The sequence below is a fragment of the Gigantopelta aegis genome, chromosome 8 (genome assembly GCF_016097555.1).
Source record: "Gigantopelta aegis isolate Gae_Host chromosome 8, Gae_host_genome, whole genome shotgun sequence".
Classification (NCBI taxonomy): domain Eukaryota; kingdom Metazoa; phylum Mollusca; class Gastropoda; order Neomphalida; family Peltospiridae; genus Gigantopelta; species Gigantopelta aegis.
Window position 1 is genome coordinate 75,875,094 of NC_054706.1, and position 15,935 is coordinate 75,891,028.

A 15,935-nucleotide genomic window follows, 5' to 3' on the forward strand; every position below is an offset into this window, starting at 1 on the left:
TTCGTTTCAAGAAGAAATCTACCCCCATTGGCGTAAATTCAAAATTATCCCAAGAAATTTCTGCCCCGGATTGGGCCCCTGGCTTCCAGAGGTCGAACCCGGGGTGGACATGCTCGAAACCTTAGTGGTATAGGAGCATGTTAAAAATATAACGATAACGATCAAGACGAAAAAAAAACCGTGATGGTATAGCCATAAAATCTGTTTATACTAGTATACAATCCAAAGTTTATTACTGCACTTTTCTCCCTGTTTTTTTAATGTTGAAATAGACCAACAAGTTCGCCTATTGCATAAAAAGTCTCGCCCGATATTTTTAGAATTTGTATATTCCCGAATAACGCTATAAAAGGTGAAGTGTATTATTGGTCGATATTTAAATTGTTATTTATAGATGAAATGTCACCTGGACATGGCAGTCCATGCAATGCTGTTAATCTACTGGCTTGACCCAGTAGAGCTAATTTTAATCAGATTGGGAATAGTGGTAGAAGGTCTTGGCATGGTGAATATTTGATAGAAAGTTGTGAGAACGGTAGGGAGTATCAATCCATCAAATCATTTATTTATATATGAATCATATAAACATGGCATGGTATACATTGGACAACATACATAATTAGAATATAAAATGGTAAGATCAGACACATAGTAATAATAATGATGACAATGATTATATACCAAGCCTTGAAATAAAACATTTTAGTGTACCTGACACAATGTCCTGCACCAATCAATTTGTGCCTGACATGAAAGAAATTGTACCCGTCACAAAACATTGTAAATAAAAATGAAATAAATTAAGTTTTGTGTTGTTTAATAATTGATACATTTAATTACTAAATAACCAATGCAGCAATTACGGCAATAGTCACCAAATGATGACATTTATTATTGTTACATACTTACTAGTCTATGATGCATTAATATATGTCCTCTGGTAAAGCTGTATCCTAACCAGCCGCGAGCTACATGAGCGATTATTTTAGAAATCATGGATTTCAATTGCCGTATCCTAACCGCACGCGTGCGACGCGACATATAAATCTGTCGCGTCGCGCGCGTAGTTAGGATGCGGCAATGGAAGTCAATGATTTCTAAAATAATCGCTCGCGGCCGGTTAGGATAGGGCTTAAGAAACCCATGAAACTGTTGTCACTATCACTTTGTGTTGAACTTTCAGATTCATGATGATCTGACTCAGACTCATCCATTTTTTTCAATGTCATCAGTGTCTTGTTTGTGGTAATATTCTATATTTTTGGTTGCCGAGTGATCTTTAGCATTTGACACACGCAGATTTGTGGACTCTTTGATCCATGCGTCCGAAAAATCGTGATTATACTGCATTTCTTTTTAAAATGTGTTGCAGAGCGAGCACGTCATAAGTGTAACCTCGCCTTTGGTGTTTTCTTCAAACTGTAGCCACAAAGAGGCATTTGTTTTAACTAAATACTCCTTTTACCATTTTAGTTCAGTGCTAGGTTTTAAGATACTACTCTACAGGATATTCGTTTGGGAATTTTTGGGGGACGATTTAATCGGCGGCTACCCGCCGCGGATACCCGCCGCGGATACTGGGAACAGGGACAGTTGATTTGTTATTATCTGTACCTGTCTGTTCTTTTACAGCAAAGACTGAAGTTATTTTGTTCAACATCCTTAATTGTTAACCATGAGGCAATTTGAATTGCAAACTTTAAACGAAAACGCCACAGGAAGTATACGCTAAGTACGAAAGGTCAATTACTAATATGCGTGACATCACTTTTCACAATGTAAGTTCCCGCAAAATCGAGACTATAAAAAATCCTACTAAACAGGTACGCGGACTGTAGATGAACTTCGTGTTGGACTGTCAAGTGCCCCGCGAACCAGTTCGAATTCCACTGGTACACATTTGTATTTTTTCATTCGTAATCAATTTTTGTTTTTATCGGTGCATTAAGTGTATTAGACTCCAAAACAGCCGGCTTTTACTACAACGCGAGCTTCGGACATGGTGACCGGCGCAATCAACATTGTTACTGACAAGTTACAAATTTGTACCGGACAATGGCCGTGACCGGCCGCTTATTTCAAGGCTTGATATACGTGTAATAGTTATATGACATGTACACGTAAATGTGTGCAGTGTGTATATGTGTTTATTCAAGTTGGTGTTGTAGTAGAGGGTCTGGTAAGTTCATTTTGCCTATGGTTGAACATTTCATAACAGAATTGCCCAACAGTTGGAGTTACTTGTTCTGGGCCGTCAAGAAGGAAAACACATTTTTCCAGTTCAGACAGAAATGTGAACTCAGAACATATTTGACCGACTTTATAGTATAGTATTTTTCTTAAATGCATATTTATTGGACATTGAGTCAAAAAATGAATCTCACCTTCTGGTTCTTTTTGGCACAGCCGGCATATACGGTCATTTCTATGGATATTCCTATAACGTCCTACCTCGATTTCCAGTCTGTGAGCACATAAACGTAGTTTTGCGAGAGCTTGTCTAAAATTGGTATTTTTTTATTTTTTTTTATTTCAAGTAATTTGCCATTTCATATTTGTTTTTAATATGTTTAAATATTTACAGCTTTTCAGAGTTCTGTAGCTTAATTTTAAAATGTTCGTAATATCTGTCATCAAGGATTTTGTTTACGTAGCTAGAGTTTGATTTTGGGTGAATTTTAGCGTTAGTTAATAGACTTTGTCAATGTTGTTACTATCAAGCATATCTTGTAAATAAGCATGCCAACCTATGTTGTGTTGTGTTTGTAGCTCTTTGCTACAGGATACTGCATCATACAATATAGATCTTGATTCTTCTACATTTTCTAGGTACATAAAATATTTACAAATATTTGTATGTATGCTATTTATAAGTGGGTAGCGCCCCAGTTCACTCCTGCAGGCAATGTTAACACTGTTTCGTGGGACTTGAAGATTAATTTTACAGAATTTTATATGTAATTTTTCAAAGGGTTCAGACTCTAATATGTCAAAGAATTTGTGTTGGTTGTGTTTCTTTAGTTTGCCATGCAGTTTCGTGCCCCATACTTCCGAGTTATAGAGTAGAATAGGTTTAATTAGTGTATCAAACAGTTGATTATATATGTGGGGGTGGAAAGCCTGGTGTAATCTGAAGAGTGCTTTTGATCCCTTATTACTGAGTACAGTTTTAGTTTCGGTAAAGTTTCCAGCTGAGTTTATAGTGCAACCCGGATACGTGTATGCATTTGTTTGAGAAATTGTATTGTTATCTAGGTAGAGTTTAGTACTTGTGGGGCTTCTCCCTTATTGTATGATCATAAAATTTGATTTTGAATGGTTTATATTTAGGTGCCATAGCTTACAGAAGTCATCAAGACTATTCAGACATTCCTGAAGGCCTTGTGGGGTTTCAGACAGGAGGAGGAGGTCATCTGCCCATAACAAATGGGATAGTTTTTCTTTTTGTAGTGTAACAGGTGCACATATAGTTGATTGAAAATTTAGGTCATCTATGAAAATGTTAAACATGGCAGGGCTGAGTGTATCACCTTGTATTACCCCTATATTTGAGGAAAATGTATCTGTAATGTTATTTGCGAACCTAATTGCGACTTCAGTTTTGTCATAGATTGATTTAACAATATTGTAGAATTTCCCGCCAATCACTAGACGTAAAATTTTAAGAAGAAGTCCTTCTCTCACATTATCAAATGCTTTTTAAAAATCAATAAAACATATGTAGAGTCGTTTGTGTAATTTAGTTACATATTTGTTTATTAGGGTTTTAAGAATAAATATGTTGTCGGCTGTTCTTCTACCTTTCCTAAAGCCAGACTGGTTATCTGATAATAGTTTTTTATTTTCTAAATGATTGACTAGGCGGTTATTCAGTATCGTGGAGAAACGTTTTCCTAGACAGCTTGTTATAGTTATTTCTCGGTAATTTGTCGGGTCCATTGTGCATCCTTCTTTGTGAATTGGAGTTATATATCCTTTAGTCCAATAGTTTGGAAATATGCCAGTTTTGTACACCGCATTAAACAATTTAACAAGAGAAGAAAGTAATACTGATTTTCCGAATTTTATCATTTCATTAGATATTAGATCAAGCCCGCAAGATTTGTTATTTGTTAGGCATGTACTAGCTATTAATACTTCTTGGGTTGTAATATGGCCGTCAAGGTCAGGGAATATTTTTTGTTCATTTTCCCGTTTACGGAGTTCTTCTTTGAGTAATTGTGATTTTTCATCCGTGTGAGAATTGGTGTCATTGTTTAAGGATTGGAAGTGATTTGTCATACGTTTTACAAGTTAGTTAGGGAGATCATTGTCATCTTTGTTTTTGTTAATAATGTTGCTAATAATAGACCAGTATTCTTTTGGGTTATTATTTTGTATGTCCTCCATTTTGTTATATAATTTTTCTTTTAGGTCCCTCTCTACCTGTTTGTTGGCTTTATGTAGCCTACATGGTTGGGGGAATTTGAACTTTATTTTCTTCTTTTGTTTCTTCCATTATTGTTTTTTGTTTACTCACCAACTGCGGAATTTCGTAGATTTTTAGTTATTTACTTTAATGTTTAGCAGTTCTACGCTTCAGTCACATACAAGCTCATAATTATGTGGGGAATAATAGAGTGGAGATGCCGACTGGTGACAGTGATTCATGTGTGCACATCCTCACAGCTGTATTTATTCCAAGGAGCACTCAACTAGTTTTGATGTAGTTAACTAGTCTGACAGTGGCAGTCCTCCGAGCGGTGCAAGTATGATGTATTTTCTGGTAAAGGATCTCGTCGGGAGAAGACACTAGTATCGACAGAGATTCGTGGAAGCAATCACTAATTTGCCAAATCCCATTCGAATATGCATTGTGCAGAGATACGGTTTTGACAATACAGACTGACCAACTTTTCGGAATTTTCCGAAAAATACGGAATTTTCAGCACGTACTCGGAATTCCGGAATTGATGCCAAATATCCGGATTTTTTTTCAAATTCACTCTCATTCACTTTTTGTTAACGAACTAATTTTTATTACATTCTTAGAATTAAATATCTTTATCACTCATTTTGACCTGAGCCAGAGCTGTCAACTTGTGGCAATTTTTAGGCGTGAGAAAATTAGAAATCCGGGTCCAGCGACTGCAGGCTCTTGGTCAGGTCCAGGGCGGAGTTTTTTGTTGTTTGTTTGTTTAAGTCGAAAATGGAAATCTCTTTAAAAAATAAAATAATAATAATAATAAAAAAATAAAAAAAATAATAATTAAGCGAGTGCAAGTTTGACTAATTAATACGGTTAATGTTGAACCATACAAGTCGGTGATCGGTAGCACCCGCGAGTGATTGTTGGTATTGAACCGAGGGTAGGTTCAATATATTGTATTATTATTAATAGGTAACGATTTCAGAGACCTGCATAATCAGCATATAATTCCATTCAGCTCTAAAATATAAATTACGATTATAAAATATTTTTATTTTTAGAAAAGGTGTGAGATTATAGTAACGTTGCGTGAGAGCTTGATGTTTGTTACAAATGCGTGAGACTCACGCCAAATGCGTTGGAGTTGACAGGTATGCTGAGTTCCGTTTTGTCTAGTTTTGTGCCGCGGGCGTGTGTCTATTGTCAACAGCCGACCAATGAAAATGTCGAGTAAACTGGAGCCATATATGAAAATTTTCTTTCTTATTTTTTATACTCGAATAGTTTATGTATTAATTTTAAAGATATTTTAACAGAATTATATTCCTACGGGGCAGGCATCGGTTCTATGACGATGTATGCAATTTTGCCACTGTGGATAAAAGCATGAATATATAACAGAAGAACGCTACGATCGTACAAAAACAACAGAAAAAAACCGAACCGACAATTGTCTTCTTTCCATTGGCTTCCACATGCAACATTTGACTAAATAATATTTGGCCACCACTAATCTGTTATATGACGCATCCATAACATTAATATACCTACCGATATTATTTTATTCAAGTAAGTTAAAGGGACACACCCTAGTTACGGCTATTTGTTAACCATTACGGCGTTATTTTTCGCTATTAAACCCCATTTTTCACAAATAAATTTTTGCATTTTTTCACAAGACGTTCTGTCGAGAAAAAACCGTTAAGGAAGCGAGGTCCAATCTATTTTTAGAGGGGATATTTCCATTTCAATGTCACAGACGTTGGTATATCACGTGGCCGTTATCATTTTGGTTCGGTTTGTTTTCTCAGGCACGGTTCGCGCAATCAACATCCGATTTGTTGTTGTTCATTTGTGAGATTTTTCTTCACAGTTCGTGAACATTTTCAGTAACAATAAAGTTCAGACAAGTAAGTGTCTCAATACAAAACGTTACAAACCCTTAAAACCAATAAAAGTCTTACGATATCTGGAGAGGGGATACAACCAGGACAGAACAGTTGGAACATGTCCAGGAGAGGTGAAACGAACGCACCCCAAGTCTGTGAAATTTGTCGTGACGTAGGCATTGTTAAAATTAGCTCCACTATTACATGTGGATCTAAAGACAGCCAGTTGGAGCTCATGTCCACCAATCAAAACCTTACTTGCAGAATCCTGCCAGTGATTTAAAAATAATTTGAAAACATTCTGAATTATCCTGAGGGTATGCGACATGTTTCGTGTGAATTACGAATGCCTTAAAACATGTTTTATTTTATAAAATAAATAATTTGTAATGTAAAACTGAAGAGTGATTTAGATGGGGGGTTTTATAAATAAATAAAAAAATTTTAATGTAAAATTGAAGACTGATAACCCACCCCGTACGTATTGGTATGGTCGCTGTACTGCGGTCACTAAAATAGACTCGCCCGATATTTTTAGAATTTGTATGCTCCCAAATAACGTTATAAAAGGCGAAGTGTGATTGGTCAATATTTAAATTATTATTTACAGACGAAATGTTACCTGGACATTGGGGACTACGCAGTGTTGTTAGTTTTAAATCACTGGCAGGATTCTGCAAGTAAGGTTTTGATTGGTGGACTTGAGCTCCAACTGGCTGGTGTTAGATCCACATGTAATAGTGGAGCTAATTTTAATTAGATTGGCTTCGAACGACATCTACCGGTGACATCAGAATACTAACTTTCAAAATTATTTCAAGCAATTGGGACAATGGGATTCCCATAGTATTTATCGATATAAAACCTGCTTTTTCACTCCATTTGATAAAAATGTGATCTAAGTGTGTTATAGGTTTGTAGATTAACCAAATTATAATTTATTTTCGCTGGATGGAACTAGGGTGTGCGGCTTTAATAATAACGCGATTTTTTCTTCTTCTGTAAACTGGCTCCCCAAAAGTGTTACTGTAATAGTAATGTAAGCGTAATGCCAAACGGCAGCCAGTCTTAATGTGGGTGGCAGCTGTTTCGTCCCTGAACCAGTTGGCCACAAATCAGTTCGATCCCACTACATGCATATGATGAAGTAGTGCATATGCGGTAATGAACATACATAAAAATAACATTGGTCCCAAGTTTGTTTGTCACTTTATGGCTAATCTGTAGGTTGTAGTCTTAAACTGTAATACAATATTTGCAAATAAAGTGGGTTTTTTTGATGACTTGTAGGTGTAGGTGTGGGATGTGTGTCTTTTTTATGAGGCAGTTCCAATTCACATATAAATAATGATATACTCATTTGTATTGTCATTTTGTAAATATATGTCAAACATGACATTTTTTGCACTGTTTAAAATTACTTTTATGAAAATGACGTTTTCGCGCGCTATAAATTATTGTTATGAAAAGGGTGTTTGCGCGCATAAAAAAAAGAAAATATCAGAAAATTTCGGAAAAATATTTCCATTAGGTTGGTCGCCCTGACAATAGATAACGGTTTTGTTTTTCAGATTTACAGTTATATCTTCTAATGGAAAAGTAAAGGAAAATAATGAATTTTTTTATTAACGGATATATGACGTCGGGCATATATAAAATGAGAGAGGAAACCAGCTGTCGCCACTCCATGCGCTACACTTTGCTTTTCAATTAGTGACAAGGGATGTTTTATATGCACAATCCCACAATGAGGAAAAAAGCTCATATCGCGGCATTTGTTACACCAGTTGTGAGGCATTAATTTTTTATAGATTATTTCAGCTTTTAAATGTGTATAACGCCCCAGCAAACCATTTACTTCATAAATTGTATCTCGTTTGAATTAACATAATACGCACTGCTATTGCTATTTTGTTGTTTCATTTTATAACGACTCTTATTAACGGAAGAGCTGCGTACAAAAATAGTCCATTAAAGGGACATTCCTGAGTTTGCTGCATTGTAAGATGTTTCCGACTAATATAACATCTCTACTATTAAACTTTCATATTAAATATATTTTCGTGTTTAGATTAGAATACCAGTGTCTGTATATTCAATGTGTTTCCGGTCTTAATATTTGTAAGAAGCCCAAACTGGATTTTATCTTCAAATAATTTCGTACGTACGAAAACAAATATTTTAAGAAATGTAACCTAGTACAAATATTAGAACGATCAGAAACACATTTAATATACAGCCTCTAATATTTTGTGCAGAAATATATATTTGATATGTAATTACAATCGTTAAAAAGTCTCTGTTAGTCGATAACATCTTAAAAATTGCAGCAAACTCAGGAATGTCCCTTTAATTATTTAAAATAAAATTGTTATTAATTCAGTACCGATGCAAAGTACACATTAAAGCCATTTAATCATGATCTAAAGATATTTTCCTAAATTATGATTTAACCCCCCTCCCCTCCACCCCCAACCCCCCTAATAAAACACCCCAACACAAAACAACCAAATACCTCCTTAATTATGTTTTTGGTTTTGTCTGCCATAGTACAAATTAAACATTAAACTAACCTTTATAAATTCGAACATCTAATATCATTGTGAGGCGGGACGTAGCCCAGTGGTACAGCGCTCGCTCGATGCGCGGTCGGTGTGGGATCGATCCCCGTCGGTAGGCCCATTGGGCTATTTCTCGTTCCAGCAAGTGCACCACGACTGGTATATCAAAGGCCGTGGTATGTACTACCCTGTCTGTGGGATGGTGCATATAAAAGATCCCTTGCTGCTAATCAAAAAGAGTAGCCCATGAAGTGGCGACAGCGGGTTTCCTCTCTCAATATCTGTGTGGTCCTTAACCATATGTCTGACGCCATATAACCGTAAATACAATGTGTTGAGTGCGTCGTTAAATAAATCATTTCTTTCTTTCTTTCTAATATCATTGTTTTCTCCTTTTATTGTTATTTTTCAACAGCAGCTCAAAGTAGTGCTTTAGCAAGACCACTAACACACTTAAGAAAATATGTCGCTAAAAGAGAAACCCTAGTCATAATGCTGCCGGATGTTGAACAACTAAACCACAGCCTTGGCGTAAAATTTTGTGTCCTTTAAATAATTATAGTTTTATAGTTAGTTTAATAGTGCATTGTAGACAAATTTGAAAATATCTTGTTCAATGCTACAGCACAACAAGCAGAACTATTGAGCATAAACGAACAGAACACATTTCCCACACTTGAGGTACAGTTATCTCAAACTGTCCATGATCCACTTTCCGGACTCTAAATTTCGAGAATTGTAGTATTTCACTGTTATTTGTAGGTAACCGGAAAGAATGTAATATGTACAATCTCACATTTACATTGCTCAGACTAGATACCTGACAGAAAATACATGATTCAGTTTTCTCACGGTTCTTTTTCACCACCTTATACATACATGTATTTTACCTGACCATCTAGAACTGTGATGTTTTTCTATTTATCATTTGTGGCTAAAAACAAAGCACCGACCCAAATGCATTAAATTTCATCGAAGTTGATCCCGGGAGCAATTTTCCATGGTTCAGTCTTGCTACCTCGAGTTTCTAGAACAACTGTTGTATCTATAACATGTGTTTTTCTTGTCTCATCTTATAAGCAATAGAAGCTAATTTCCCCTGGCTTTTTTAATATTACCGGCAAATCTGTGCGAATGGTTATCTTGGAAGCTTTTAACCGATAAGATGAGCTTGAAATTCGACCCCTGTCCACTCGGTGAAGAAATACAATAATGATGGGAGATGGATCCACTGGTGTCTCTGTGGCTTCACTTGGACTCTTAGATGGGTGTGCTTCAGACACCTGCTTACTGTGTGGCATACAATGGACATTTGCCAGCTGCATTGTGTTTGCTCTCGTTTCCTCTATGCCAAGTGTTTGTGTTAACATATTATGGATAGCCTTAAACGTATCTTCAATTTTAATATCTCCTTGTATCGGTAGGCCGTATATCAACAAGTTTCGTTTTCTATCATGAATTTCTAGTCGTAGCAGGTGTTTTTCAAGAATCGCAATTCTCTCCTGTATTTTTCTCTCTATGAATGTTACACGTTTATTTACATCTTGTAGTTCTTTAGTGTTTTTATGTTCGTATCAAATTTAATACCTTCAAGTTTTTTATTTAGCTCTTTTTAACCTCGTTTGTCATTTTCGTAACTTCTGTACCTAATTCTGAGAAAATATCTACCTTAATATTATCTACGTTCTGGTTTAACATCATTATATCTGAACGTAGAGCCAAACGAATATCTTTTTCACTTTCCACCGTTGACTGTCTTGTTTCTCTCTGACCCTTGCTCATTTCGTTAGTACACTAATCACTGTTTCACACGCGACACTTTCAACATCACATTGTCGTTTGAGAAAATATGGACTTTATCGCCAATCCCCCCCCCCCCCCCCCCCCCCCGTAATATTATTACTTTAAACGACATACGCACGTCTCAAAACTGTTCATTCTTAATTTAAGCCTTCTACACAACCGTTTTGTAACATCACAAACATGACTTGGCGGTTCATCTCGTGTTTATTCTGCACGTGCATATGTTGGCCCCAAAATGGCTGCTCATGGCGATTATCCTCATATCTTAAATAAATTTGCTTTATCTTCGTTTTCTTATTAATTACAAAGTCTTTCGATACCTTGAATTCGTTAGTGAATCTCACAGATACTCACTGTGTATCCATCATGTTCAAATAATGTGTAAAAGCCCAGGCAGCTCTAATTGTCCAGGTACTGGGAGAGAGGCCAGTGTAAATATGCGGAAACCGTGGAAAACTCCCCATTTTCACCATTGTTGTTTTGTCTTTGGTATGCACCTAAGATTTATTTTGTTGTTTCTCTATAATTATGTACATGCTAATACTTGAGAGCAATAAGCCAGTGACAATTTTCACCATATTTAGTAGAACACACTCAAGTAGTTTACTTTGTTTCTTATAGTATAAATGTTGTCTTTTATGTTTTAATATTTTTAATATGTTTAGTTTGTATACTAGTAACACATTGATCATGTATATTTTTTTTTAAATAAAATATACTAAAGTAGACAATGAACGTTTTCACTTCTTAATTTTACGTGTGTTAAAATCGACAAATTCAAATAAATATTCTTTCGTTTGGAAAGGGTAAAGTTAGTTAAACTTCGCTCAACATAGTCTATAACCCCAACCCCGCTGAAATCCCCGTACACGCGCCTTGGAAACCCGCTACATTTTTTTTTTAGCAAGGGATCGTTTATATGTACCATCCCACAGATATGATATCACATACCATGGCCTTTTATATATCCGCCGATGGGAATTGATCATAGACTGACCGCGCATTTCCAAAAAACCCACCTTTTTACGTCTTAGTAATGAATAAAAATAACATATAGTGTTGAAAAATGTTACGTAAATCGAACACAACACGTTCTTCCTCTACCCATTGAGCGTTACGTAATTATTAACACCCCCTTACATGTAACGCGTATGCTAACCGCTGACCACTGTCAAAATTTCAAGGCAAATCCCCCACCGACCCCTGGAAAGGTGTTGTACCATACCTCTATGGATATAAATATGTTTTGGAGATATGAGACGACCCCTCGATCAAGACAGTTAAATTTGTTCAAAATCACGTGAGAAGATCAGCACCTGCGCAAATCAAGTAAAGTCTCAGTTCTACTGGCGTCCCGCTAAATGAAGAAAAACAAAGCTGGCCAATACGTTTGTAGTTGACCTAGATAATGTAAATAAGCGAGCATTGCGAAACTATAGCGATGTGGTGAACCTTTTATGTACCAAAGAGAACTGAATCATCTATTCTATATGCTTAAATAATAAAACTATTCCAGGGACTGCAGCTTTAAATAATCCTCGAACTTGCAAAGAAGTCTTAAATCTTATAAACAATTGTAACATATGTGGGCCATGAAGAGTGCATAACCCCAGCAGTAGGCTATACACATGGACAAAGAAATCTCCACTAAAAAGGCTAGACTTTATTTTTTTAATATATGAGGAATTATCATCGTTTATTGAAAAAATAAATATAATTCGTGGATACCAAACTGATCATAATGCTATAGAAATATCTATAAAACTTACAGATTTTTCAAACGGAAAAGGATTCTAGAAATTTTATAACTCATTGTTATACAATGAACAGTATGTAAAAAAAATGTAAAGTGTCTGATTTCCTGTGTAATTGAGCAGTACGCTGCTCTTCCATATGACAGAAACTATCTCCTAAATGCAGACTCCGACTCTATAAGTTTGATGATAAATGAACACGTTTGTTTTAATGCTTTTGTTACAAATTAGAGAAATGACAATCCAGTTTAGTTCAAAAACTTCAAAAAGAAGAGAAAAGAAAAGAATTAAATTTTTTATTAATTTTTTAATCGAACTAGTAGATAAAAATCCAGAACCAATTCAGGCTAGAAGAAAAGAAAAAAAGCGGAAGATCTGATTCGGAGTGAATATATGAAGGGACTAATTTTAAGGAGTAGAGCTAGATGGATAGAAGATGGAGAAAACCGTCTAAATATTTTTTAAATCTGGAAAAAAGAAACTATGTAATTAAAACAATAACAAAACTCGTGACAGAAACTGGTAATATTATTAATAATCAAAAGCAAATACTACAGGAAGCTAGAGATTACTATTCAAAATTATATAAATCACATTAAGACAACTCAATAGAAACTGACTTAGAAGATGATTTTAGGAATACGAATATCCCTAAAGTGAATCAAGAAACGGAATCAATAGGACATATAATACCAAATGAAATAATGTTAGAATTAAAAAAATATGAAAAATAATAAATCTCCGGGCCCTGAAGGTTTTTTTTTAAGATCTTGGAATTAAAAATATTAATTACTCCTTTGAAATAGGTGAACTTTCAATAAATAAAAAAGAGGGCATTATTACTCTTTTACTACAAGGAAATAAACCTCGTGAATGTTAAAAAAATTGGAAATCAATTTCACTACTCAACACAACATACAAAATCATATCTGGTTGTATAGCAAATAGAATAATAAAATCTTTAGATATAGTAATTCACGAAAACCAAAAGGGTTTTCTATCAGGTAGATGTATTGCAGAAAACAACAGATTATTATATGATTTGAAGGGAATGAAGGAAATTGTTTATTTAACGATGCACTCAACACATTTTATTTACGGTTATTTGGCGTCGGACATATGGTTAAGGACCACACAGATATTGAGAGAGGAAACCCGCTGTCACCTCTTCCTGGGCTACTCTTTTTCGATTAGCAGCAAGGGATCTTTTATATGCACCATCCCATAGACAGGATAGCACATACCACGGCCTTCGATGTACTAGTCGTAATGCACTGACTGGAGCGAGAAATAGCCCAATATATATGATTTGATGCACTACACTAGCGAAAATATTATTTCGTCACTCCTTTTATTAGTCGATTTTGAAAAAAAGCCTTTGATTCTTTTTCTTGGAGTTTCATTGAGAAAACACTCTCCTTTTTTAATTTTGGAGAGGATATCACAAAATGGGTCAATATATTGAATAAAGAGTGTAAATTAACAGTAACACAGAATGGATATTTCTCAGATTTTTTTTCTGTGGGGCGGGGATGTTGACAGGGCGATCCAATAGCACCATACCTCTTCATCTTTTGCGCTGAAATATTAGGAAATCTAATTAAGAATGATAAGGGAATTTCAGTAAAAGAAATCGAAAATAAAATAATGCAATATACTGATGATACACTATTACACTTGATGGTACAGAGGCTTCATTAAGGAATACTCTAAACTTGATAGAACAGTTTTCTAAATACTCCGGGCTAAAACCAAATATTAAAAGAACTACTGTTGTATGAAATGGATCAAACGTACAAAATAGATTTCAAATTTGTCAGAACAAAAGCCTTAATTGGTCGCAGGATAATTTTAACTTTTTAGAAATAAAATTCAGCGTAAATTTAGAAGAAATTGTAACATTAAATTATACAGAAAAGGTTGATGAAATTTCAAAATGGTTGGTCAAAAAGACAGCTTACTTTATTAGGAAGAATTTTTGTTATGAAAAATTTAGCTCTTTCCAAATTGGTCCATTTGATTATAGTATTCCCAACCCTAATTGTGAAATCTTAAACAAAATTAATCAAATGTTCTTTTCTTATATTTGGAAAAATTCTGTTCATCGCAAAGTCAGAAAAACTTTAATACAAGAAATTGTAACATTAAATTATACAGAAAAGGTTGATGAAATTTCAAAATGGTTGAACGCTTGGTCAAAAAGACAGCTTACTTTATTAGGAAGAATTTTTGTTATAAAAAATTTAGCTCTTTCCAAATTGGTCCATTTGATTATAGTATTCCCAACCCTAATTGTGAAATCTTAAACAAAATTAATCAAATGTTCTATTCTTATATTTGGAAAAATTCTGTTCATCGCAAAGCCAGAAACACTAATACAAGAAATTTTAAATGGATGCTTAAAGATGATAAACTTGGAATATTTTATAACGTTCTCAAATTAACCTGGATAAAGAGGATAATCAACTGCTCAGAGACGCCGTGGGTTAATCTTCTCCAATGCCAGCTTCCTAACAAAAATATTTTAATCACCAATGTTGGGATGATTACTATTGACTCTGTGGCAAAAATGTATAATATAATTTGGAAAGAAGTGTTCAGTATCCTGGCAAACTATAAACATAAAGTTGAATTATCCGAAGATGACATGCCCTCTGAACCATTATGATATAACTCATTAATTGTTATTAACAATAAAAGGATTTATTATAAAAGTTGGAATTTATTAGGCATTACTAATATACATAATATGTTCCATATGGATGGAAACTTATTTAACTATGATACATTTTGTGATTTTTATGGTTTCCGTCCTCCTTTTACGATTTTCGAAGGATTAAAACCTGCAATACTAAACAGGTGGCCCAATCTTAAAAAAAAAAAAAACCCACAAAAAAACACCAAAAAAAAAAAAAAAAAAAAAACCCCCCACTTACTTCAGAGTTTTCATTCTGGCCACAGTATATCTCTACAATATTGTATAACAAAAAAGGATCAAAACGTATATATAAAACGTATTTAAGTTCATATTTATGTGCTCCAAGATATATTTCAAGATGAGATAAAGAACTAAATATTGAAAAAGACTATGTTTGGTGGAAGACTGTTAACACTACTATTTTAATATGACAAAAGATACTAAATTAATATGGTTTCAATATCAAATAATTTAAAGAATGTTTCTAACAAATAACTTCCTCTTAAATATTAAATTGTTAACCAGTCCAAATGGCAACTTTCGTAATACGTATATAGAAACATATTCTCCTTTATTTTTTTTAATGTTCACACGTACAGTTCTTAATTAAATTGCTGTACAAATGGATAATGGAAGTAACAGGTACTGGCAATACCATGGCCCCCAAATATATTCTCTTAGGGTACCCTGATGAAAATACTGTTATAAATATCATCATTACATTGGCAAAACAATATACTAGTATATATATATATAGTTCAAAATGTGATAGAAAAACACCAAGATTTGAAATACAAAGTCAAAATAGTAATAAGAATAAAT